Source organism: Channa argus, chromosome 9 (assembly GCF_033026475.1).
Source record: "Channa argus isolate prfri chromosome 9, Channa argus male v1.0, whole genome shotgun sequence".
In the NCBI taxonomy this organism is placed as follows: domain Eukaryota; kingdom Metazoa; phylum Chordata; class Actinopteri; order Anabantiformes; family Channidae; genus Channa; species Channa argus.
In genome coordinates this window covers 27,228,187-27,241,435 of record NC_090205.1, presented here as the reverse complement: position 1 = coordinate 27,241,435, position 13,249 = coordinate 27,228,187, and the positions used below count along the sequence as shown (strand labels likewise).

The 13,249-nt window shown below is 38.9% G+C and overlaps 1 pseudogene; it reads left to right on the top strand.

The window, feature by feature from the left end:
• Window positions 1-11,743, top strand: part of LOC137133474 (uncharacterized) — an 18,914-nt pseudogene extending 7,171 nt beyond the window's left edge.
• Window positions 11,744-13,249: the final 1,506 nt, after the last annotated feature.

The following is a 13,249-nucleotide window of genomic DNA, read 5'->3' as shown; positions in this document are numbered from 1 at the left end:
TTCCAGTTCCAAAGGCCGAAAGGCCACAGAGTGAAGTGTATAACAGGGTCAAAGCCATTGAACACTTTTTAAAAATATTTGCAGTATCATAACTCACCAGCAGGTGGTTCTATGCTCCCATCGCTGCTTGCAGCCATTTCTGCTTTCAGAACTGAAGCACTGAATAATGTAGAAATGATACTAATGCAGAATCTTTTAAAACATTTAACTGCAGTTCCACGATAGTGCGGGCAGATAAAAATCCCTAAACAATTTAGAAGTGAAAATAAAAGAAAATATTTTGCAATTGCAATTTTGTGGTGTTCTAGCAGGGGGCAGTGTGTCCCTTATTAATGCCTGCTGCTGTCACAATTTAGAAGTGGAAATAAAAATACTTTGAAAAAATCTTTAATTGCAGTTCCATAAATGGCCACTGAGTATCAGATTCAAACATGCATCTGAAGTAGGACATCATAAAACAGCTGTGCACGAACTTTCAGCTCTGACAGTTGTAGTTTTGGAGATATAAGGCATTGACCAAAGCCTGTAGCACCACATAGTTGCAAACCTCCATGTAATCTTACACGTATGACCAAAGTTTCATGAAAATATGATTTTCTGTTGAGGAGTTATGCTCCGAGTTCTATCATTGCCCAAACCGTGCCGCTATAGAGGCTGTACTGTAATATTCAATTCCATTCAATTCAATTCAGTTCACTTTATTTGTCCCCAGGGGGCAATTTAAAGGAGCATAAAAGTAACTTAAAAATACACACTCAATAACACAGACACACAATCAACACACACCATACACATCAACATTCCAAATAAAACTCATAATAAAATAATTTAAAAAGTGCTTAAATTATAGTTTGTTAAAATTTAAATCCATTTAGGAGCTTGACCAGCCTAGGGACAAAGGTCATTTTCCTTCTTTGGAAGGGGATTTGAGGGGAGGCACTAAAATTCAGGGAATAGAATGTGGGAGGGGTACTGTAGAACCCCACATGCTGATTTCACAGGCCGCTGGTCACATAAGTCTGTGAGAGCAGGAATAGGTTGTCCAGTGATTTTTGAGCAGACTTTAACCATATTCAGCAGGCAATTTCTGTTTTTCAGAGAAATGGAGTAAAACCAGCACGTGAACGAAAAGGTTATTACATTCTCAATGAAGGGATAACAGAATGTGGACAGAATGTCCTTGTTAGTCCCAAATGATTTAAACTTCCTAAGTAGATACTGTCTCTGATGGCATTTTTTAAAATTTCATCTGTATTAGTTGAAAACTTCACTATGTTATCAGAAACTGTTCCCAGGTATTTATACTCTTCCACAATCACTGATGACTTCCCCTGTATGATGGTAGAGACAGCTTCAGCCATGTGTCTCTGCTTGGAGGAAAACATCAATATTATCTCCCTGGTTTTATTTGTATTAAAATCAAGGCAAAAGTTTCCACACAACTCCTCGTCACTCCCAAAGAGAACCTCAACATCTTAAGCTCTGCTACCTCCAGCTCTGCCTCCTGTCTTTTCTTCAGTGCCACTGTCTCTAAGCTGAATAAAATCTCTGGTCTCACCACCGTCTTGAACACCTTTCCTTTCATTCTTGCTGATACTGTGATAGAAATTTTCCCTCTTGGAAGAATTGTAGACAGAAATCAGCGTGATGAACCATCTCAGTTTAATACATGCCGGCATGGAGAAGAACACATGGATGTTGAGTGTTGTTTCTGACGTGTATCTCTCAAACCCCTTCTATTCATACTCAAACCCAAGAAAGGAACCACCCTCACAAAACATGACTAAAGAAACCAGGTGCACGCAGTTGACAATCATCACTCTTGTCCCTTTCTAGGTTATCTGAAGATGTCAGTTGAGAAGCAATAAAACCCTTTCATTGCACCTTCTTGTAGATCGTTTGACCCCAGGACTCACTATCTACTACATTGCTTTGGGCCTTGTAACAACAAAGTGCCTACTGTGATCTTAAGCAGTCCTCTAAACATGACCCAACCTGTGAATTCTTGTCCTCTTTGTGACCTCTTCAATAAGCCCATATTGGCTGACTGTTTGCAAATTATCTAACCATATGACTAAATTTACTTTATTCCCCCACAATACTCTTTTATCACACAACACACCTGACACTTTTCTCCACCCGTTCCAACCTGCCTTCACTCGCCTCTTCACCTCTTTTCCACACTCACCGTTGCTCTGAACCATTGACCCTAAGTACTTAAAGTCCTGCATCTTCTTCACCTCTGCTCCCTGTAACCTCACTGTTCCACCTGGGTCCCTCTCATTCACACACATGTATTCTGTCTTGCTGCGGCTAAGCTTCATTCCTCTGTTTTCCAGAGCAGACCTCCACCTCTCTAGATTTTTCTCCACCTGCTCCCTGCTCTCACTACAAATCACAATGTCATCTGCAAACATCATAATCAACGGAGATTCCTGTCTAACCTCATCTGTCAGCCTGTCCATCACCAGAGCAAACAAGAAGGGGCTCAGAGCTGATCCTTGATGCAGACCCACCTCCACCTTGAACTCCTCTGTCACACCTACAGCACCTCACCACTGTCTTACAGCTCTCATACATGTCCTGCACCACTCTAACATACTTCTCTGCCGCTCCAGACGTCCTCATACAATACCACAGCTCCTCTCTCTGCACCCTGTCATACGCTTTGTCTAAATGTACGAAGACACAATGCAACTCCCTATGACCTTCTTTGTACTTCTCCATCAGCATCCTCAAAGCAAAGACTGCATCTGTTGTTCTCTTTCTAGGCATGAAACCATATTGCTGCTCACAAATGTTCACCTCTGCCCTTAGCCGAGCTTCCACTACTCTTTCCCACAACTTCATTGTTTGGCTCATAAGCTTTATTGCTCTGTAGTTGCCACAGCTCTGCACATCTCCCTTGTTCTTAAAAATGGGCACCAGTACACTTCTCCTCCAGTCCTCAGCATCCTCTCACTCTCGAAAATCTTGTTAAACAAACTAGTCAGAAAACCTTACGCCGCATCTCCCTCTACTCCTGTCTACTCTCTTCAGTCCTCTCAGTGTCCCACTTCTTCTTAGTTACCCTCTCTCTGTATACACTCCTGAACTTCCTCGTTCCACCACCAAGTCTCTTGTCCACTTTCCTCTTTCCAGATGACACACTGAGCTTCAGACTCATCAACCTGTTTTATACTCTTTTCACCTCTAGAACATTTTTCACAAACTCCTCTTTCAGGATAACTCATACTCCATTTCTCCTCCTATCTGACCCATGGTAGAACAACTTGAACCCTGCTTCTAAGGTTCTAGCCTTACTACCTTTCCACCTGGTCTCCTGGACACACAGTATGTCCACCTTCCTTCTCTGCATCATGTCAACTCTCTAGCGTTCCCTGTCATTCATTCTTAGCTTTCCTCTTCTCTCTCTGCCTACAAACACACCTTCCTCCTCTCCTTCTTTGTCTTCGACCAACAGTAGTCCAATTTCCACCGGTACCCTGTAGGTCAACAGCACCGGAGGCGGTTGTTTTTAACCTGGGCCCCGACCGATCTGGTATGGAAGTCATTGTCACAATTTGGCATGTGTTTTACGTCGGCTGCCCCTCCTGACACAACCCTCTGCATTTATCCAGACTTGGGACTGACACAAGAAGACATTGGCTTGTGCCCCCTTGCGGTTGCATTAAAGTTTCATAACACTATAACATGTAGTTTTTGAGATATTGCTGTGTGAAGATGGCTCTCACAGATGACCTTTGTTTGACCTTTGACAAAAAACAATTTTTGTACATTGGCTGTCAGCATGTAAACGTTTAGCTCACATCCTAACTATACTTAACATGTTAAAGTTGGAACCATGTTTCTAGTTGTCAGCGTGTACGACTACCAGCATTTCAAAAAACATACAGAAAAATTAATGTCACTGGCCAGATGGAAGCGCTATAGAGCCCATGCCGTAACATATTTAGCATTTCATCATGGGGCAGCTGTAAAAGTTCCATCATTATGATCGTCCCATAGACCTTCCATTAAAAAACAAAATCATAAAAATATTCATAACAATTATTGTACATGAACTATCAGCAAACAAAGTAATAGCAGGGCCTCTCCTAACCAGGCTCAAAAGGTTAGAGTTGGAACCATGTTTCTAACATCATTTAGGATTAGTAGTGTGCCAAAAATGTATGGAAGAAAAATATAAATAATGGAAACAAGAGTAAGAGAAAGGATAACATAAGTGTGGGAGAGCCACGCTCGCCTTTATCCACATCCAAAATACAGTTCAATTGCAAAAAGACAAACCTAATATATGGTCCAAATCGAACATCCATTTTCCAAATCCCAGTTTCCAGATATGCACGTAAACACAGGTGACAGGAAAGGATGAGAAGGCCAGGTCCGAAAATCTCCAGTAAGAACAATCAGAATCAGGTCATGTAATTAATTTACTCACCGTTTTGTTGTTGACAGAGTTGAGAAAAGCAATATACAGCAGTGGTGTTAGTGCAGTACAGTACAGGTTTGTGCAGGAGTGGAGGAAATCTAAGCATTAGCAGGGACAAGCATTACAAAATGTCAACATAAAATCATGCTCTCAAATTGAGAAAACATGCTGGTGATATAAGTTTGAAGGTAAAGTAGCAAAGACTATTTGATCAGAACCTAAATTTGTCCAACAACTGGGACATGTGCATGTCCCAGTGTGTGCATAGAGTTCTGATGAAATTAATTGTATTGCAGCCATATTGTATTGCAGTGGATGCCAATGAGAATACATTTTTTCCAAGGGATTGTTTGTGATCCATTAGTTTCTCCTAATGGCAGTGAGCTGAGCCTCTCTAGAGGAAATTGGTTCCCACTTGTAAGGTTTAGCGTTACATGACGACATGTCAATCTCTGAGGTATCACTGCAATCAGAGGTGTGAAGAAAAACAAGCTTCAGGATAAACATGATGTAGCCACCACAAATGTGATACATTCATTCATATGTATGTGTGTGTATGCATGCGTGTGTCTTTTGTTGAGTTGTTTTTTTTTGTGGCCTTTGATATTTATGTTTGTTAAAAGTACAAAGAGTTTTGCACAAAGCAATATGCAAGTGCATTATTTCTTATAAGTGCCCAAACTGTACAATTACACACATTTGATGTTAATATTGATAGATGGCATTTAATTTGAATCTTTTTGAAAGTCTTGGTATTCACTAACATCATAAAATTTTTGCAAATTTGTTTAGTGGAATGACAAAGGATATGATGATGGGCAATAATTGGTAGTTAAGAATTTGCTAACTAAACAAACTATTGCAGATTATGAAGAATTGTCCAATAATAATAATAACAAATTATTTATAAAGCGCCTTTCAAAACACTTTCAGGACACCGTACAAACAATCAACAAATATTATTATTAATATTATTAATAACAGGACAATGCAATTACAGATTATAGTGAGTAGGCAATCTTGTACAGGCAGGTACTGAGTCTGGATTTGATGACCGGAAGAGAGTCCGGTCAGAGTTCTAATGTCCGGTGGGTTATCTGATGTTCAAAATACAGCTAAAACAGTTAAGTAACTATTACGATTTCTCATAAAGTTAGTACATGTTACTCTCTCCTATCATAAAACTAATAGGTATATCACATTTCCTTCTGTTATAACTCAAGGATAAATATGAAGCTGATTTGACTGAAAGGGGTCAGAGTTCTTCACAATTGATTTATATTCTTGACTTTGAGTGCTACAACTGCTGCATTCAAATCCTCTCAGAGATTTTCTATCAGGTTCAAGTCAGGTGACTGTGTTGCCTGTAAGAGTTTAAACGCTGAGGATATAAGTGGAAGAGGGTAACTGTTGTGCATGGTTTTCTGTATTAACCCGCGATAAACTATCCATGGTCGGGGCCCCATCATACCTTCCTGGACTGCACAGTGAATATTGGGACTTGTGGCAACATAGATATAGAAATCTACAGGAACCCATTTATGAAGTGAGACTAATTTATGAAATTCTTTGATACCAGAAATTAGTTCTTGAATTTAGTACTACGATTTATATGGAAAATACAACCCCAATTTAAAAAAAAGCTGAGACAATGTGTAAAACCTAAATAAAAACAGAATGCAATGATTTGCAAACTCACATTATGCAGTACCAGCATGTGGTACTTTTTGTTGTTGCTTTTGTTGCTCTTGTCTTTTCTCTCTTCACTTTCCACTCACCCCAACCGGTCAATACAGATGGCCGCCCACGCTGAGCCTGGTTCTGCTGGAGGTTTCTTCCGTTAAAGGGAGTTTTTCCTCTCCACTGTTGCCTATGGCTTGCTCCAGGGGAAATTGTTGGGTTCTCTCTATACATCTTTGTAGTCTTGACTTTATTCGGTAAAGTGCCTTGAATGGGAGCTATATAAATAAAGTTGAATTGAATTGAATATTATATCATTTATTGACATTTAATACTATCATTTAATAGAGACATTAGCTTATTTTGAATTTGATAGCATCAAGGACTCTCCACTACATCTGCTTTACAGAATGATCAAATTCTCCTCTGACGTCTGAACGTCTGACGTATTCAGATGTCGGCAGTTTAAATGTGAACATAAGACTTTTGGTTAACTCTGACAAGTTTTCCGAAAAGTTTGCATTGTCCCTTTTGATTAAATGAGTAAATGAAAATCTAATGGAATGATGCTATTCTACACATGATGTAACAGCAGGCTGTACACTGGGAATCTTTTAAAACACTTTCACAGTGTAAAAAATGCAACAGTCCAAACCACGTGTAATTTGTGTGCATTTCTAATAATGTTGTCTCTAACTGACAGCAGTGAAATTAATCATGTTAATTATCTGTTTGGATATGCCAAATTAAGATCAAAGATCAATCGGTATTCGGCTTGCAGGGGTAAACAATAGGCCATTGGGAGATTTTAAAGTCAGAATTTTGTGTTCTGACTACAACAATCAACCAAAGGTACAAACATTGTCACAGCAGTTGTTAGGTTATTACTAATTGAATTAGATTTAAAGTAAAAATTAAAATTTTTCTTATATTACATTAGACAGGTGCAACCCCAGCCAAAAGTCTTACATGTTGGTTGGATAGAAAAAAACAGAAACCAGCAGATGAGGCATGCAGCTGGAAAACTCACTTTAGCCTTTTCACAAAACCAAATTCAGCCTTAAGACTCCAGCACCTGGCACAGACCTTGTCCTTGCACACTGGGGACACGTAAAATTAAATGTATACATACATTTTTCCTACAGAGAAGGAACATAACAGAAAGAATAACAGGTCAACTTCTACATACAAGTACAGTCACAAAAGAATACAAATAAGTGAGACCTGCAACATGTCTGTTTCAAACATGCCTCCTTCATACAGTACACACAACCTGTGACAAAATACTCCATGTAATTGGGGAAGGGGTTGTGCTTGGGCACTTGAGCAGGGGGGAGGACATGACGCAAAAACAAAGATCCGGAAGTTACAGTGTTTTACTTTGTAATCCGGTCGTTTTTAACTGAAACATGGTTTGGTGATCACGTGCCAGACAATCTTATACAAATTGAAGGTTTCTCCCATGTACGATCGTACAGAGATGCAACTCAGGTCAAACTAAGGGGGGGCGGCATCTATAGAAATGACAGATTGTGTCAGAAAATCGCATTAGAGTGAAAAAAATTCAACAAAGACCTGGAACTGCTGTTCCAGCAAAGCCACTGGCCCAGAGACTGTCTTTTTAAGACTTTTGCTGAGGAGCTCTCACCTGCCTGGCACAAATTATTTTGTTTAAATGTATCCATAGACACTTTTTTATTTTTTCAGTATCTAAGAAGGTTAATGATTACAGACCGGTATCACTTACTTCAAATGTTTTAAATCATTTTTGAGGCTTTGAAGAGATGTGGAACCATTGCTTGATAATTATCAGTTTGCTTATACAAAAACAACGCAGCACAAGTGATGCAATTGCAATAATAATGCATCTCATTCTGAAGCAACTTGAATGCCTGGATGCATAAGCCAGACTACTTTTTATTGTTTTTAGCTCAGCTTTTAATTCAATACAGCCACATATGCTCCTTAGCAAGCTAGCTCAGGCAACAGTAAATCCCTTTTTAATCAGGTGTTATTCCTTTTTGTCTGAGAGACCACAGCAGGTGAAGTTTAACTCTCTCAGAGATATTACCATGAAGTACTGGCGCCCCCCAGGGGATATGTCAGCTCACCATTTTCATTCAACTTTTACACAAATGACTGTCAACTTTGAGCCTAATCAATGTATATAAGGACATTTACCGATGACGCTGTTCTACACAGTCTGTTGAGTAGAGTAACAAAAACTTCCTACATAAACACCCACTGTGCTGCTGTAGAAAACCTTGTGGCCATTGATGGACATGGGATTGAGCAGGTGAGCTCCTTTAAATATCTTGAAGGAGCAGCAATTGAGTCTACTGTCAGTTATGGCATTACTAGCTGGCTTTGTAATTCAACAGCCAAATCCAGATTTCTATAAGCAGGCAGGCATTCTTGCATTCTGAATATAGGCTGATGAACTCAATGAGGAGGTACAGGGATCCATTGTTAAGGCACAAATATTCTTTTATCCCTCTTTAAACTTTGATGACCAATAGTGGATGCATTTTTTGTGTGGCGTGGGGGAGGGAAGAATGTGGGAGTGTGGTGTAGGACTGATGGGTGGGGGCGTATGCATGGGGGCTGAGTATGAATTACAAATTTGTATAAGCTCATTAGAATTAACTGTAATGCATTTTGAGCATTTGTATTTTATGTATTGAGGTTGTTTATGTTTTATGCATTTTTAGACTGTTTTTTCTGTCATGTTCTTATTACACCTATTGTTTTACTACATGTGATGTGTAAGAGACTAGTTTTAGCGTTGGACCCAGTAAGGTGTTCAGTTTAAATAAAGTTTATTATAAAATATAGTTGGCAAAGCAGGATGGAGATGTAAGTCCTTCGACTGGTTACGTCGTGCTGAACTCTGAGAGGATATGCAGATGAGTATCTTAGCATGACTTGTGGGATATTCACTCTAAACATGAAACAGGACTTAGACAAGAGTGAGTGGGGAGACGAGCGGAGTCTGGAGGAGAGGCAGGGGTGTAATGGGAAAGAGCGGAGTATGGTCCTGGTAGTGTAGTTAGATCCTTAGATGCAGCAAGGATGAGTAAATTGAAGAAAAGTTAAGTGGGGAGACTTTCCACTGAGGAAGATGTAGTGGTCTGGATCTGTAACAGAGGCAGGGCTCGTAATGCGTGGAACGTCGCCGTGGTGAATCTTCAATCCCTGATACTGAAAAGATCTCCCAATCCCTTTTAGTGAACCAATATCAAAAACTCCATAATCTCTGGAGGTAACCATGGAATACTTGAACACATGATGGAAACTGGTCTGAGGTTCGTTTTAAGTAGTACTCACATAATCACATGGCTTGGTAAAAACATGTCCATGGCATGATTAAAGTATAGACATGACGTGGATAATCTTCTCCTTGTAATGATGTGGCTACAAGGGCTCCTGATAATCTCGATTCCTCATGGGCAGATAACGGTACTCATAATCCTTAGTCATTCATTAGGTTGGCAACAATAGGAGGCGGTTTCTCACAAGACCAGAGGGGCAGGAAGAGTCAGGTCGATAAATGTGGTCCGAAGCGTAGATAGCAATGATGAACTTGATGATGGCTGGAAAGTCGTGGTGAAAATGCAGACGATCTGGCAGTTTGATGAGGGAACTGAAGAGGTATATAAACAGAGTAGTGAGAGCAGGTATAACTGATTACTAATGATTAGTAAATTGGAGTTAAATGCAAAAGCACCAGGAACAGCAAGTGAATGCAAAATAAAATTCTTGAAGGGGGAAGTGAAGTAGCGATCCCGACATCATGCAGCATTCCCTCTGTCCAAGCCAAATTTCTTGCTCGGGAGACAAAAAAAAGAGACTTTGACAATATAGAAGAGGTGGTTTTAAAAAGAGACTTGGACTCAATCCTTTCTGTTCACCAAACAGTTTCTAATTTAAAAAATGTTAAATTTAGAATTTTAAAACCCTTATATAAAGTGAAACTTTGTTCAAAAGAAATCAAAATCCTTCCTTATTCCTTTATTTAGTAAAAAATCGTATTTAAATTCATTTCTAATTTTAATTCCAAATATGAGAAAACACACTTTATTTTAAGGCAGATGCCATGTTTGATAAGTTCAGGTTAAAAGCCTCGATTGATAGAGCATTGGGTTGGGATGCAGAAGGGTTGCGGCAGGAAGAGCCTCCTGCATAAAAACTCATTCCAAATCATTGTGAGGAACATGTTCTGCTGTGGTGACCCCTGAAGGAACAAACCCAAAGCCACTGATTTTGAAATAACATATACAAAAATGTGCTTTTTGTAATGTGTAGTAACTACAATATATATTTGTCTGCATCACACTTAGCTCAGTTTCTACCACTCAGATAAAAATCTGATAGGACATGAGGCTCACCAATCCTGCAGTTGTTGGTTCGGTCACATGCCGAAGTGTCCTTGAGCAAGAGACTGAACCCCAACTTAGTTGCTCCCGGTGAGCATTGGCCAGCTGCATAGCAGCTCCCCCATTGGTGTATGAGTGTGTATGATTGTGAGTGTGAATGGGTGAATAAGAAGCAGTGTAAAGTGCTTTGAGTGCCAATAGGTAGAAAAAGCACTAAATAAGTGCAGAACATTTACCATTCAACAAACTGTTATAGTATTTCCTAGTACAACAGAGTACAGTGGTTTAATTGATACTGTGATATTTAGTGTTGACTATAGCTGACATGTTTTTTTTGCTTTATTTTTACTTAGTATTAGACATAAACACTTATGAATGTTTTCCAAAGGAGCTACACATAGGATGGATAAAATCGAATAAGTCAATAAGCCATTGATAACAGAGTCACAGATGTGATCAGAGTTTCTGACCAAAAGAAATTGTATTTAAAATTAATTTAAATGTAATTTATTGTAAATAATTTTTTTAATTAATTATTTTTAATTTAAAATCTTTTGATTTAAATTGTCATATTTAATAGCGACAGTAATTATTTTTTGATGTTTTTTTCCAAACCAACCTGATCAGTGACAACAGAGAAGTTCCTGTAGAAGGCAGAGTGACCCTGACCTGCTCTGTGAACCCATCATCTGGTTGGACATATTACTGGTACAGAGGGGATAAATCCTCTGATCCTCTGACCACACAAGAGTTTTGATTTCTACCCATCAGACAGAATCACTGTCTCACTGGAAGGACTGTACTGGTGCAGAGGAGGAAGAGGAAACCCGTTTTACTACACAGGGTACAGGACTGATACAATCAGTGCGTTAAGCAAAAAGAAAAGATACAATGTTTCAAATCTTTTGTATATTTCTGATTCAGGATTACGGACAAGACGATTAATTTAACTTTTTGTCCCTTCATCTTATTGAACATGAACAGTCCCAAACAGGGTGACTGTGAATCTGCTTCCAAACTGGACTAAAATATACTGTGAGATGATCACTGTCAGATTCGAGATCCAGGGAGGAGGTGATGAGTGGGACTATGAATGGGAAGCATCCACCTACAACAAATCATCAAATCAAAATAAATTCAGGATTAGTTCTATTTCTGCATCCCACTGTGGAAACTACAGGTGTAAGGGCTGATGATAAATGAAAAACATAAGAGAAATAAGTAGAGTGGTTTCATCACTCTGACATTGTATTAAAGTAAGTGAAGTCAAATTTACTTTAATCTTAATATCTATCCAATTTTTTAAATATAATTTTTAATATAATTTTTCTACAACCAATTAGGTTAATTGGCAACGGGTAAGTATTATTTTTGGGTAATAAAAGAATATTGTTTTTGTCTCTTAGAAGTAAAGATATGTCTTCAATTGTGTGTTAGAAACAAATTCAATGGCCTGTGTTGCTGTGGGGTGTGTAATCTGCACATCTGTGACTTATCTTTAATAGTAAATGATTTATGCAAGTTTGGGAGCAACATATGCTGCCATCCAGTCCAGGATTTTTAAGAAAGTCCTTCTTTAGAGGTCATGGACCAACTGGAGTCCATTATAAGAAGAGGTTATAAAATAGCCACCGTGGTATTGAATCGCATTCAATTGCACAGGTGGTCTTAATGTTATGCCTGATCGGTGTATGTCACCACTACATGACATTAACTTTGTGTCTTTTTTCTCCCATAGTTGTCTTTCTCCTTCTGTGTCTCCCTCTGTCTGTCCCTTTCTGCAGATGTCCCCGCCTTTGGAGCGGTGTGTTTTCCAGTGTGCAGCTACTGGTCCAATCAACCTGCCTGATGTTTTGTTGTTGCTTTTTGTTGCTCTTTTCTCTTCTCTTTCCCTCACCACAACCAGTCATGGGAGATGAACGTCCACCCTGTGTCTGGTTCTACTTGAGGTTTTCTACCGTTTTTTTTTTTTTTTTTTTTGTTAATTCTGTTTTAATTGGTGTTCCACAAGAAGTCAGTATTCAGCATTAAAATAAAATTTGAAATCTCATAAGACATGATCGATCCGACATCTTTCATTATCAATAAATCCATTTTAAAAGGAAATACCTATTTTATCTCGCAGCAGTGATGAAGATCATAAAGACATTAATACATTTTCATACATGTGTAAAAAGAAATACATAAAATTCACTTCAACTTGTGACCGGAGGAGCAGGGGATTGAAACAACAACTGTGAGATTGGTGGACAACAGCTCTACCTTCCTGCACCACAGTCGCCCCAATCTGCTCCCACTCACCTGGAACACAAGGCTGCCAGTCAGAGCAACAGTTTCACACCAGTCTCTGTGATGGAGACTAAGTTAGATAAAATGCATATTATGTATTGATAGATGTAAATAATTTTCAGTAAAGAGATGGTAGAAAATTTCAGTGTATTGTCAGAGAAAAAGCTTCACACAGCAACTTTTTTTAATGTTAATCTTGTTACATTTTAGACTTTGACTCCTCTGTGAGTCCAAAATGAACAGAACCACCCCTTATTATTTAGAAAGAGAAAATTCAAGATAAACACATAACTGTTAGAGCGTATTCTCTTGATTGTCTTGGTGTGTTTTGTTACAATTATAAAATACTGTAGCCTCATTGCTCTATGACAGTTCACACTGCCTGAACTCAAGAGAGCACTTGTTAATTGTGTTGGCACAGACCAAGCTGGAGTTTGACATCACCTTGTGGTCACTAATGAGAAAATCCTCA